This window comes from Chelmon rostratus, chromosome 18 (genome assembly GCF_017976325.1).
Source record: "Chelmon rostratus isolate fCheRos1 chromosome 18, fCheRos1.pri, whole genome shotgun sequence".
Lineage (NCBI taxonomy): Eukaryota > Metazoa > Chordata > Actinopteri > Chaetodontiformes > Chaetodontidae > Chelmon > Chelmon rostratus.
Window position 1 is genome coordinate 12,521,478 of NC_055675.1, and position 13,147 is coordinate 12,534,624.

The 13,147-nt window shown below is 42.5% G+C and overlaps 1 non-coding gene across 1 annotated transcript; it reads left to right on the plus strand.

The window, feature by feature from the left end:
- The first annotated feature begins 200 nt into the window (after nucleotides 1-200).
- On the plus strand, nucleotides 201-272 carry trnae-cuc. Its single transcript has one exon. It is a non-coding gene; the product is annotated as a tRNA-Glu (tRNA).
- Nucleotides 273-13,147: the final 12,875 nt, after the last annotated feature.

The following is a 13,147-nucleotide window of genomic DNA, read 5'->3' on the forward strand; positions in this document are numbered from 1 at the left end:
TGCACTGTATAAACACACATGAGATTAATGTTACTAGCGACTAAATTTTCTTAAGGAGGTATAAATGGAGGTATGAATCTCTGAGTTTAGCTAAATTGAAAAGTTGAGTGTTGTTGATATTACACTGCACATGTAAGAATTTATAATAGAAATAATATAAACATAGAAACAAAAAAAAGCTGATTTCTGTCTTATCGCCTTCCCTGGTGGTCTAGTGGTTAGGATTCGGCGCTCTCACCGCCGCGGCCCGGGTTCGATTCCCGGTCAGGGAACTTGCCTTTTAACATCGGGAGAAGGGATCGAAAAACCGTTCACCAAGTTTTTAAGTTTAACAGAACAAACCTGGTGCAGCGACTGACGGTTAAATATTAATACGTCTTGCCCACATGACTAACACTCTTTTGAATGACAGCATAATAACAGTAAAGTTGTAGTAAAATATCTACTCGTTCCTTTTTTTAATACAGTTGTTTTCCCACTGTTTTCAGTTGATTTATTTATTTATTTAGAATAAATAATAAAGACCTATAACGTGCCTCGTGTAGAGCTTGAGGTCTGTACAAAAGCATTACAGATGCAACATTAGCTTATCGTAAGTACAGATTCACTCTCATTCAAAACTTAGATAGATATTGTCTTTAATTTTTCTCTCTTGAATTGAAAAAAAAATGAAATTCTACATTTGGAATTTCGTAAAGCCTCGGGTAATAGTTTAATGAGTAAAGAGTTGATATGAATTACCACAGACTGTAATATTGCAGGTGTTCTCAACTGGGCTCTGTCAGCGATGTGTAGGCTAACTTGTCACCTATTGAGGAGTGAATCCATTTACAGTTCCATTTAAATTAGCAAATGAGCAAAAAATATACTGTAATTCGCGTGAAAATGACGGTTGTTTTTTAGCCGCATTTGAACGTTTTAAAGCCATCTTCAGTAGTGCCTACACCTAAGCGTTTCGAGGGTGTATCACCCAGCAGGCGTCTCCTGGAGATGCGATCAAGTATACCGCTAGGTGGCGACAGTTCACAACTAATGGAAAACGGAAACAGAAACAGGGGTCTGCAACCCAAGAAAGAGGGCCTGTTGCATTATGTATATTGAACAGTCCATACATGAAAAATATTGCACAGTAAAATAGTGTCTACCATAAGAACCCTGTAACTTACAAGAGCGGTTTTATAAGTTAAAGAAAAGTACAAACAGCGTTCAAACAGTGTGCTTAGATGTAGCTGTAATGCAGTCATTCCTTCCATTAATGCTAAGTTGACTCAAACCTCTTTCACATAGAGAGCAGTGAGACAGAGATAATGTGTGTTTGTGGAACTTGGGTCCTAGAGGGCCCTCTAAGGTGGGGAAAGACAGAGACCCCGGCTGCAGGCCCTCTGATTGGACATAGCAGGAGTTAACCAGTTCCTGGCTGGCTATGTATCTTGGCAGTTATTTTGACAGGCGCTATCATTGTGAGAGACGAGATAAGTTGTCTTAGGGATCGCCATGGCGCCGGTGTGTCCCTCCTCCGTCCTGTTCAGACTTTCATCAACCCCTCTGCACCCCCTCCCCTCCCCACCCTGCTTGGAGTAAAGGATTGTGGGGGACTGTTTGGTTGGGAGCAGGGTTTGTGTTGGCAGGGACCCCGAGGCTCTGGGTATCATCGTCCCCCTTCAAGACCATCAGAACGTTCATGTGACGAAGCAACGGGACAGCCACATAAATGTTACCGTCTTTTAAACGCTCTTGCTGGCTTTTTGTTCATTGAATTTTTCCTTCAAGTTTTGAATTGCTAGCTCTCTTTGATTTTCTGCTTTTCCTTCCTGAAGATGAAAAAGGAATTCGTTTTGAGGCAGACGGAGGAGGACAGTTTCACAGAATTTTTATGCACTAAAAAAGCCAAGGATGAGCTCTAGTAAACTTTTGACTCTTTACTGAGTAATGTTTTCAAGATGTGGCCTCAGACAGGCCTATAATACTAGTCCAAGTCCATCAAATCTGTAGCGGCCCTGATCTCCCTGTCATATAAGATCTGTACAGTATACAGGTAGGCTCATTTCAGCCTCTGATATTAGAATTTTTATGGTATTTTCCCATCAAATCCCACAAACAGCTTGGTAGCATTACAGTGTTTTTTCTATTAATATTACTGCTACGAAGGGGTATTCCACAAGTCCACAGACACACACACACACACACACACACACACACACAGAGGAATGTATGTTGCAGAGGATGCACAGAAGAGGAACAAAAGACAAGATGAAGCACATTTTCAGGACACAGTGTATCTCCATGTTCTTCGTGTGTGCCACTGCGAACTCACGTGTTTCTGTATTTCCCAACTAATAGCATCATATTCAGTGCCTTAAGCCATATGATCTTCACTTGTTTTTTACTATCACATCTGTACTGTGTCTGGTGAACGGGGCGATGTAAAGAGTCAGAGTGTCAACTGCAGCAACGACAATACTTTGTCATCATATTCAGTGCCTTGTTTTGCTAAGTCGGTGTAAATAAAGTGAATATCTTGCTTATATCTTTTAAAGTGTTGTAGTCATAAAGGCCTGACCCAGCATTGGCCTTGAAGGGATTTAAAATCATTTTCCTCGGACGTCATACACTTCCAGCTTAGACTACAACCCCTGATAACTTCAAGTACGTCGCGGCAGCAAGAAGCTGCAAAACCTAAACAACGAAAAGGGATATGTCACACAAATGGTTATTGATAGGGAATATGAGAGTCATAATTCATTCTAATAAACCAAACCTTAAAAAAACAGTTATATTTTAGAAAATCTCCCATCAGTGTTTTTATCTGTAGGTTTATGGGAAAACGTAAGAATGCTGATAGATTGTTGTGCAATAAACCATTTAGAACAAAAAGTCTTTGAGTGAGTGAGTTGTTATTAATGAAGCTAATGACAGCAACAGTTTAAAAGAATCAGGACGGAGACCCACTTACAAACCTCACTTACAACAACGTTTACAGATTTAGAAGCTTTTGCACGGCAACTCGTATGTATAAATATTTCACTTATTTTTTCACCTTTATATTTGACTTGTTTGACCAATTCATTGATTACTAAATTAAAACTGGTTGTACAACAACAACTATTAATTATGTAAATGTAGAGATTAGTTGTTAGCATATTTGCACTGAGTAGCTAACTATGCAGCTAAGTGAATCAACTGGCAAAGCTAACGTTAGCTTGCTCAAATTTGAGAGGTAATGGTACATGGTAGACATAGCTGACACGACACTTCATTAAAATGCTTTTTAATAACAGTTTTTAAATTACATTTCACAAAGCAACATAATATCCATGAAATTACAAAATGTTATGCTACTCACATTGGACTGAATGACTAAATAACAGCTGCCAACAGTTTTTTGCAAGCAGCTGATTAAGACATTAGTTAGCCTATTTAAGTCTTTGCTACCAAAGATATTCCTTCTGTTTTAAAGGATTTGACATTTTGGAAATATGATTACTCATTTTCTTGCTGAGATGAGAAAAACTCAATTCTCAAATGTGCAAATATAGTAAGCAAATATGAAACCACCATCAGATAGCTGTTAGCTAGCTAAACTGAAGTGTAAAATACAACCCAAACCACAAGAAATTAGAAATAATTTAGAGTGTTAGGGAGTTTTAAAGGGTTATTATTATTATTATTATTATTTATTTTACCATTTGACAGAGCCACACTAGCAGTTTCCTGCTAAGCTAAACTAGATACCAGCTGCTAATCTTAGCTTCATAGTAGCAGATTTATTGTTTTATATTGTAAAACTTGTAAATGATGCATCACAAGTTACAACAGTTCAGATGTGTTGGAGAAACATTTACCACTCCTTTGGTGGTCTAGGAGGGTCCAGAGTGACTGAAAGACCACCTTCTAGGTTACCATGAGGTTAACGACCTCATACACACACACACACACACACATAAACACACACACAAGCTAGCCACTTGCACCAGTCAGTTAACAAAGACAGAGGGGGGAATGAAAGTGATGGAGACGTAGCTTGAAACACACTCCATACTGTATACCATCCAGTGCCACTACACACACTGTCAATCTGCCAAGTCAGCTGAAGCACTGCAGCCATGACCTTTGACCCAGGAACTGAACGGCAGGTGAAAGGTTATCAATGGCGGACTTTTCCTTCTTAAAGCTAAATGTCCAGACAGAGCAGGAGCCACACCTCGAGGAAGGAGCAGGCCGAGTAGGAAACCTGAAGAAGAGATGGACGCAAGCTCTATTTCGCCTCTCAAACACACACACAAACACACACACACACCCTCTCATCAGTGTTTTTGATCACATGACCATGGTATGGGAGCAAACAGTGCATGGTTGTTTACCCTGCTTATCAGTGGTGTTGTAACAAGTAGGGGAACACACAGGCTGACCTCAGCACACACATGCAACAAACCTCACTCTGGGCAAATGCAAAAAAAGATCCAAAAAATCAAATTGTGTAGATAATTTTCTGCCTTTTAATAACTTTTAATAGCCTTACTTGACAAACCTCAGTTCATCCTAACAGACGTCTATATTCTAACACTTAGATAAACCATGATAATGAGTGCAGATCATGAATATTAGCTAACATTAGTAATAAATCTCCCTCAGCGACTCCTTAACTCTCCTCTGATCTCATCTGCCATAAAAAGAGGCTTGTCCTGTACAGTAACCATCCCTTTTCAGAATAAAAGCTCATCTCATAGGTAAAACTATGAACCCCAGTAAACACCAGCCAATAAATAACAGCTATAAATTCCTATATGAATTATGACCCTGTCTGCTCGTTTATGATTGTGCGATAAGTCATCTTTTCGTGTACTGTCGAGGCAGCGTTCCTTTGAGAGGCAGAAGATATAAGGGTAACTTGAGTGTGTGCTTACTGTGTCTGAGTGCCTACATGTGTACGCCTTTTGATGTGCGTGTTCTCGTGCGTGCGCGTCTGTGTGCGCTCGTACGTCCACTCCCACTCTCACACTCAGACTCTGGTTAGTCCTAGCCAGCGCCACATCAGTCCATCATCACAGATATGGCTTGTGGTTAGATAGCAGGGCTGGCGGCGCACAAGACATTTTGTCCACTCTGTCATGTTTACTTATAATGATAAGCTTTGATGGATTCCCCGCAAGCTATAGACGCCATGGTGCACACACACACACACACAAACACACACACACAGACAGATTCACACGTGCATGCGTGTGCACACGCTTTCACACATGCACAGACCCAGAGGAGCAAAAAACACGTAAAAAGTAGACAAACTCCAATTATTAGCATGAATGCTAATTAAAAATACATTCTAATATTTATCTTTAACAGGACATACACACCGCCAAACAGATGCTCCAGAAGGCTGATTGTAAGATTTAGGTATTGCTCTATTTTGCATTCATCTGGGGAAGAAAAAATCTTTTCAATTTACACTATAGAGACAAAGTTGGTCAAAGTTTTGAGGGCACAAGTGAAGGCCAACAAGCTGTCAAGTGAAGGGAGTAGATGTGTTTAGAAATGGATTCCTTGAGTGATTTTTAAAATGTAACAAAGCAGGTCCACAACAAACATGTTTAATTTCTCTCAGCGTCAGCTGAATTTGCTATGACCTAACTTGTGTTAATTAAAGATAAAAAAACACTATGAAATGCCGAATTGGTTTAGTCTAAATCAAACGCTGTCTCTGTCAGGCTTGATGTTGCACTCTGTGATCTGTTGGTCGGCCTGTACAGTGTTCCCACTGGGTCGGTTTACTTTAACCTGGCATGTGGCCAGACCGCAGGCCAACTCACTACAACTGTTCTGGACCAATTAAAAAGACTAATGAGGGCCCGTGCTTATCACGTTCACCCAGGGGGCCGAGAGGGGGGCACCGAGACAGGCAGCGTGGCAGACGACCAAGAGAGCGGAGGAGACGATGCGCTGTTGCCTGGAAGGTGGTCACATGATTCGTTTACTGTCTGTATTAATGAATCAGCCCTCTGTTCAAACACACGCTTCCTGAATCTGTAACGTCACCCGCAGATGTTTGTAAGTGGTTTGCTGTTGCTCTGCTATCCTGCCTCTTCTCTTTTAGATGGAAAATCAAAATCTGGGATACAGACGCAGAATGATCTGTCACTCAACCTAATACCTTTTTTTCAGCTTTAATTTCCTCTTAATGGATATTAAAGCACTGGTTGAGCCTGCTGGTACTAACTTGCACTGCGCCCACTTGTTAACATGTGCACAAGTTGCCCACCAGACAGCAGCTGCATGGATTTACACACATTAAGCAATGTTAATGCTCAGAGCCCACCTTTCCAGATCAGACTTGCCCATCAGGTCAGAACGCTAGAACTCTCCAATGTTAACAACAAATATACATGGACTGTGTCGGGAATCACATGCTGACGTTCAGTTCAAATTGAGTATATAGTGTGTTCCGGCATGTGGATTTGTGTGTGCCAGAAAAGCGTGGATGTACACGATGTATTGACCTAATGGTCACATTCAACTGCCCCAATATGTCTGACCTCGCAGCTGTAATGTTGTGGTCGATGCAGTCATGTGATGCAGTTGCATGACTGCCTTGCTTGAGTATGCTTCAGTGTGAACAGTCTGCTGGTGATGACAAACTTTCTTCGTGTATTTAAACTTTTTCAGAGTGCACCTGAAGTTCACTTTTCATTTCCCACCTCTACTCCTTGTTCCTCACTTATTTTCCAGTTATTTATACCCAAGGACACCGCGGTCACTGTTGAGATTTAGGGAGTGTGTGTCTGACAAAGAGAGTGAGAGAAAATGACGGCGAGGTGGAGGAGAAGAAATAAGCCACTCAGAAAACAACGGCCTCCTTCTTCTCGCTGATTCTTATTTTACATCTCACCCCCTTCTCTCGCCCCGTCAAGGCCACTCTCTTCTTCCTCCTACTCGCTCGGCCGAGAAGAGGTCAGCGTAAGAGAGAGAGAGACACACACACACACATACACACACACCGCAACCGGTACAAATCTTCTCCGGCTTATCGAGGACAACACACTGATAAGAGTGTCTCCACTCCCCATCCGACAAATCCATCTCCGAAAACATCTGAGACACACGGAGGGAGATGTGGAAATACATGTGTGTGTAACGGGCAGATTGATGCTTCCACGCACTCCCATCGCCGTAAAGGAGTCAAACCAGAGTCGGGCAGAGTTGAGCCGGGTGTTGGATGTTGAGGGATGATAATTAACAAGGTTTAGGTGACACGAGTTTCGTGTGTGTGTTTGCACATTTTGGGAGTGCTGCACCTGCAACTAATGATGTGAAACCCGCCGACTTCATCTGCTGCGGCCCTCCACACGCCGCTCCCTCCCCTGGGATCAAACTTGCACCTGCTGACCTGTGCCAACACACACACACACACACACGCACAAACACACACACACACACACACACACACACACACACACACACACACACACACACACACACACACACACACACAGTCGTGTTTCCAGCATTTTGGAGACATGACAAAAAGTTACATTCATTCATTTACATCACCCTAAAACTTAATGATTTACCTTATGGGGACTTGCCCATAATGTCCCCAAAAGCAAGAACAGTCTCCACACACACACACACACACACACACACACACACACACACACACCTTTTTCAGATTTTTTTGCCATGACAATAGCCATTCCACCACTCAGGGCTAAGTGCCTCCTTAACCTGGCCTCAGGCAATTAATTTCCTGATTTGTCCTCCCGTGAATTCGTGTCTCATGGACTAATACCAACCCTGACATCATAATCAACTGCGCGGTCTTTTATGGAGACACATGGGCTGACGAGTGTCACGTAACCTCAGCTTTATCTTCTGCCTAAATGACAGTTTCCTTCTCCACATAATATCTGTCTTATACAGTTTTATCAGGCTAAAGGGAGCCTGGGGAATTGATTTCTCGAGAGTGAGGGTGAAAGCATGTAATTCATGACACATCAAGTGATTCCTTGAACTTGTCCACTTTGTTTTAATTAAATGGTAGTCAGTCACTGTGGAAATATTGTGACAATAATTAGTGGAGATAAGCAGTTGCAGTAATATTGCTACCTTGGGACATGTTTGATGCAAAAAGGCTCTTTTTATAGAAGAGGATGAGACGAGACGTACAGAAATTTTGATAAGGAACAGCTCATTAACTGCACAATTTGTATCTGCTGTGGCTGAGATTCTTGTGTTTATTTTAGGCTAAAAAAGAGACTGCAGGGTCTGTGAGTGTTTATAAAAGCAAGATGTGGACATACTGTATATGCACACAGTTTTATATGCATTTACATATGCAACTGTGTCCCCTTTTATAGACGTGTGAGGTGTGCTGCAGATACATGGATCAGGGCTGTAGGCAGGATTTTACAAATATTCTGGTCAAGAATCACCCAATACATCCCTTTTTTGAAATATCTATTTAATTTTTTTGTGTAAACATAAATTCCCAGCATGCTTCATAGCAATGTCCACACCAGCAGAAATAAGTCTGGTGGAGAAATGCTGATTTATTTTATTATCCTGGGCCTAAAAGTAGTCAAATCTAACCATTTTTAGTATAAAATTACTGAAAAATACCCTCAATTCAAGTTATTAATTGCAGAAACTCTGCCATGTTGCCCCCCCCCCCCAAAAAAAAAAAAATTCTCCCAAACTGTGAGTGCTTTAAGGAATTAACCGCACATCCTCACCTCTGCATGTGTTTTCGTGGTGGACGTGCGGGGCCACTGGGTCGAAGTGGGCTGGGTCCGTGGTTCCCACAGCCTGTGTGGAGGCAGCCTCTGCCGCGCTATCAGCCTCCGTCTCCGGCCCCCCAGCACCAGCGGGCCCCCTGACGTCAGCTGATAACGGGGTCCACAGCAAGCAGCAGAGGGGTGGGAGGGGGAGGAAGGGGTTGGGGGGGTCTGTAGATGGAGGGATGAGGTGGAGGGAGAGCCGCCAGCAGGGAGGGAGGGATTGGGGTTACACTAACAGAGCCAGTGGTGGATAAGACCCTCAGACAGATAAGACAGAGCAGAGTGTGGAGCCTCTTTTGTTTTCCACTGCTCCTCCTGTCTGGTGGCATCTCCCTTCTCCTTCTCTCTGACGTTCCCTCCTTTTTGGTCCACTTTCAACTTCTTCTTTTTGTTTTTTAAAGAAAACCAATTTGTTAAACCCACCCCTCCTCTTTTTGTCCGAGCAGAAATATTCCTGCTGTTATCGGGGCATGTGTGCTGCGACCGTCCCTGGATTGAGGAACCTTTTCTCCTCTGGCTTCCTCGCTGTGTTTTTGTTTCTCTCACTGTGTTTTGACAGAGGGAGGAGCCTGCCTTTGACTGACAGCAGAAGAAAGTTTTTGACATTGACGAAAAGTTTGCACACTTCTTTTCTCCTTCTTCCTCCATCGCACGCTGCATCTTCTTACCCTTTTAGCCACCTCTTCAACCCTCTCTGCGTGAACCCTGAGTGAACCCGTCAAAGACACCAGAATCCATTGTTTTGATGATGTCACCTCACCTTTACCTAACCTGAGTCTTACCCCTTACATGCCCCTCCACGTACAAACAAACAGCTTTCCCTCCACCTGCCACATCTCTGCAGCTAAGCCCCATGTATCAGCATATTAAACACTGTCTTTGCATGTGTGTGTGTGTGTGTGTGTTCGTTATTTGCTCTTCAGGCCTTCGCTAGCCTGCGGACTTTGGCCACCGCTTATCACAGGGAGAGGTCCTGGGATCCCTGAGTCTTCATTGCTAAAAATACACTCGCTATAGCTCCCACACACTCAAACACGCACACACACTCTTGGTATCACAGGGCACCCTGCTACGAGGCTGTCAGTCAGATATCCAGCCGACATGATTGGTCAATGGTGGATTTTGCACATGGGACCGTCCACACATTGCTCACATGATTACAATGAGTCACTCACAAAACTTCCTTAAGATTCTTCTCAATTTTATAGCTGCAGCGAGCAACACCCGGGAGTGGAATTTCAAATATTAGCATTCAAGCGTCAAAAGAAATATTCAAACGTGTGTGTGTGTGTGTGTGTGTGTGTGTGTGTGTGTGTGTGTGTGAGAGTGTGAGTGAGTTGGTTAAGTAGCTTTACAATCAGTGGAGACCATCAGAACAAAGGAGGTTTTGATAATTGAATTCTTATCATTGGTAATTAAGCGTTGTGTGATGTGTTTGCGCTGCTCCTCAAACACTGTGAACCAAGAGTCCAGTTCAGCACTTGAGCCTGTCACATATGAGAACCCACAACTGAGGAGTTAATAATTTATTCAAAACCAAAAAACCACACTCCTGGTTAATGGTGTGTGTGTGTGTGGATGTGTATTACTCACATTGCGAGGGCATACATCTGTTTGCACAGTGACTTGGTGGGGACTCGCCTCCTTTATGGGGACAAAGCGCAAGTCCCCACAATGCAAATCATTAAATTTTGGGGTGAAGACTTTGGTTAGGGTGTGTTTGTGCATGTGTGTGTGTGTTAGTCAGATATATATAGAGAGAGATGAACTATGTTGCTGAAGCCCAGGTGTCTCCCTAGTGTGACTCCCTGACCTTACCTGGTCAAACACACTTAATCCGCAAGCATAACATACAGATGCCTTAGAATAACACACAAATCCACACACTCACATACTTGCTCCCTCAAGATTTACTCATTTATAGAAAAGTAGTGCTGAATGGCAAAAACAAATGTAGACTTTTTGTAGACTCAATCAAAGCAAACAAAAAAACAAAACAAGAGCCTGCATTTTCACAGGATATGACACAGAATGTGTTGCTTTTGTAGGTTATATATGATCTGAACTGAGGAGGAGATGAACAAGACAGGCTGCATTTTATTTAGGATGCCAGCAGTTGATGGATTAAATGACCTTTTACAAATGTAATCATGCGTTATGTGCACAAGTCTGGTTGAATAAAATCAATCACTCACAGAATTCAGTTGAGGTTTACCAAATAATTATCAAACAAGAAATTAATCAGAGGTCTTTATGAGGCTATTTGACGGACAGTGAGTTCACATTGATTAGCACTGTTTCATCGTTATCATTATCACATGTGTGGATCCATGGCGATCAATCTGATCAGATTAACCAAGACAAACAGGTGAGGTCAGCACGAACACATGCAGGCAAGATGAAACTTTATGCTTGCTTTGCAGAACAGCACGCCAATGAAGAACATCAATGAGTGCAACTGAGTGACGTGTGTGTGTGTGCGCTTGCGTGCGTGCGTGTGTGTGTGTGTGTGTGTGTGTGTGTCTTCCCCTGCCCTCTGTTGGCCCATATTGACAGGGTATTCTGCCTCCTTGGTTTTCCTGCTTCCTACTTCATTTGAAGTCTTCTTCCTGGAGCCAGGAGTCTACTAGCCTCGGTGTGTATGTGTGTGTGTGTGTGTGTGTGAGAGAGAGAGAGAATGTGCGTGGCTGTGTGTGCAAGGAAGAAGGGCCAAAGTAAGTCACTGACCCCAAATGATTGAGTCTCTGCGGCAGCCGAGACGGGGACAGTTTTCCTGGTGCCTCGTTTAGACACACACACGGACACACACACAAACACACACTCTCCTCACTAACAGTCTGCTGCTGTCCACCACATACCAGCATCTCTATCTAGTCCATCACCCAACACCTCTTCATTCATATACAGTGAAAACACACACAGTTGCACAGAATGATGGTAATAAACACACACACAAACACACACACACACACACACACACGCACACACACACACACACAGTTTTCATGGGCTCTGGCCTCTGTCACTGTCAGTGATACAGCCTGGCATGTGCAAACACACAAATCAAAACACACTCTGTACTGTACAATAACAGAAAAGAGGATGAACTCTGTTTGATTTTTGGGGTATTTTTGTAAACTTTTCACCCTATATTTGATCCGATTACGCTGCAGTCTCGGTTTAAGCAGCCATGCAAAACTAGCACAAACATCTCTGTGCTGATTTCAGTCCAGTCCCCACTTTACATGGCGGCTCACAGACTGAAATTAAGTACATTAACTGGAGCACAAAGGCATGAATCATCTCTGACTTTGGTGCTACTTCATGCCCTCGCAGGCAAACAGGGACCCACGCCTTGATATTATTAGCCACCAATTGGTGGTTCTCTTATCAGCCTGAAGTTACACATTGATGAGAGTTCCCCATTTCTACTGAGGCAATATCGCTCTATTTGACTTCTACGAGAGAGAGAATCAATACTTCTGTATAAAGTTACAGATTATTGTAGAAGTTTCATTGATAGGTAAATAGATAAACTCAATAATGCATTCATTCAAATGCCAAATATGTAAAAATGCTAAATCTTTTATTTGCATGTGGATGAATTTTGACATCAAGAGTTGGGCAGTGTGGAAAAAAAGCAGTTTAAAGCCGTTTGTGGCTCCAGAGGGAGCTGCTTGGATAAATTTCCTCAAGTGATGTCACTTGAGTCAGTGTCGGCCGGGGCTGAAGATTACTACTTACAAATGGTAAACAGTCTAAATCTGGTGATAAAAAGAAGTGATCTTACCAGACGCTGCTCATCGCTGATTGAGGTTAGAGGCTTGAGGCTACATTAGCCGCTAACACACTTGAATCTCCAGCTGAGCTGCCACGTTGCATCGTGGGCACTGTAGGCTCAGGTTTTGAAAGGAAGGGGAATGCAACAAAAAGAAGATACCTCTGTTTCTGCTGCATCACTTTTGTCCATCGTGAGCACTTGCAGTTGAATGACGGACCTTCATGGGTGTTTTCAGTTACATTAACTCTTCTCTGAGTCGCCTGATTATGTTTTGCTGTACCTGTTGCAGGTGGATAATTTACACGTAGGCTATATGGGTTTTTTTTTTATCTTGTTGTTATATATTAAATATAAATTATGGTGTTTAATGCATTTCACAAAAGCCAATTTACATGTAGTCCATTGGTCAGTCAATGAGCCAAAGGAAGTGTGTGTGTGAGCTCTATTCAAGAAACTTTTAACTTTATTTATTGATTTCACAGTGAACAGTTTTTATCTGTAATAACAGGAAAACCACAGATGTAATTATTTACAATAATGATGGCTGCATTCCATTTAGGTGTGCACTTTAAGCAGCAGCAACATAAAGTAGTGC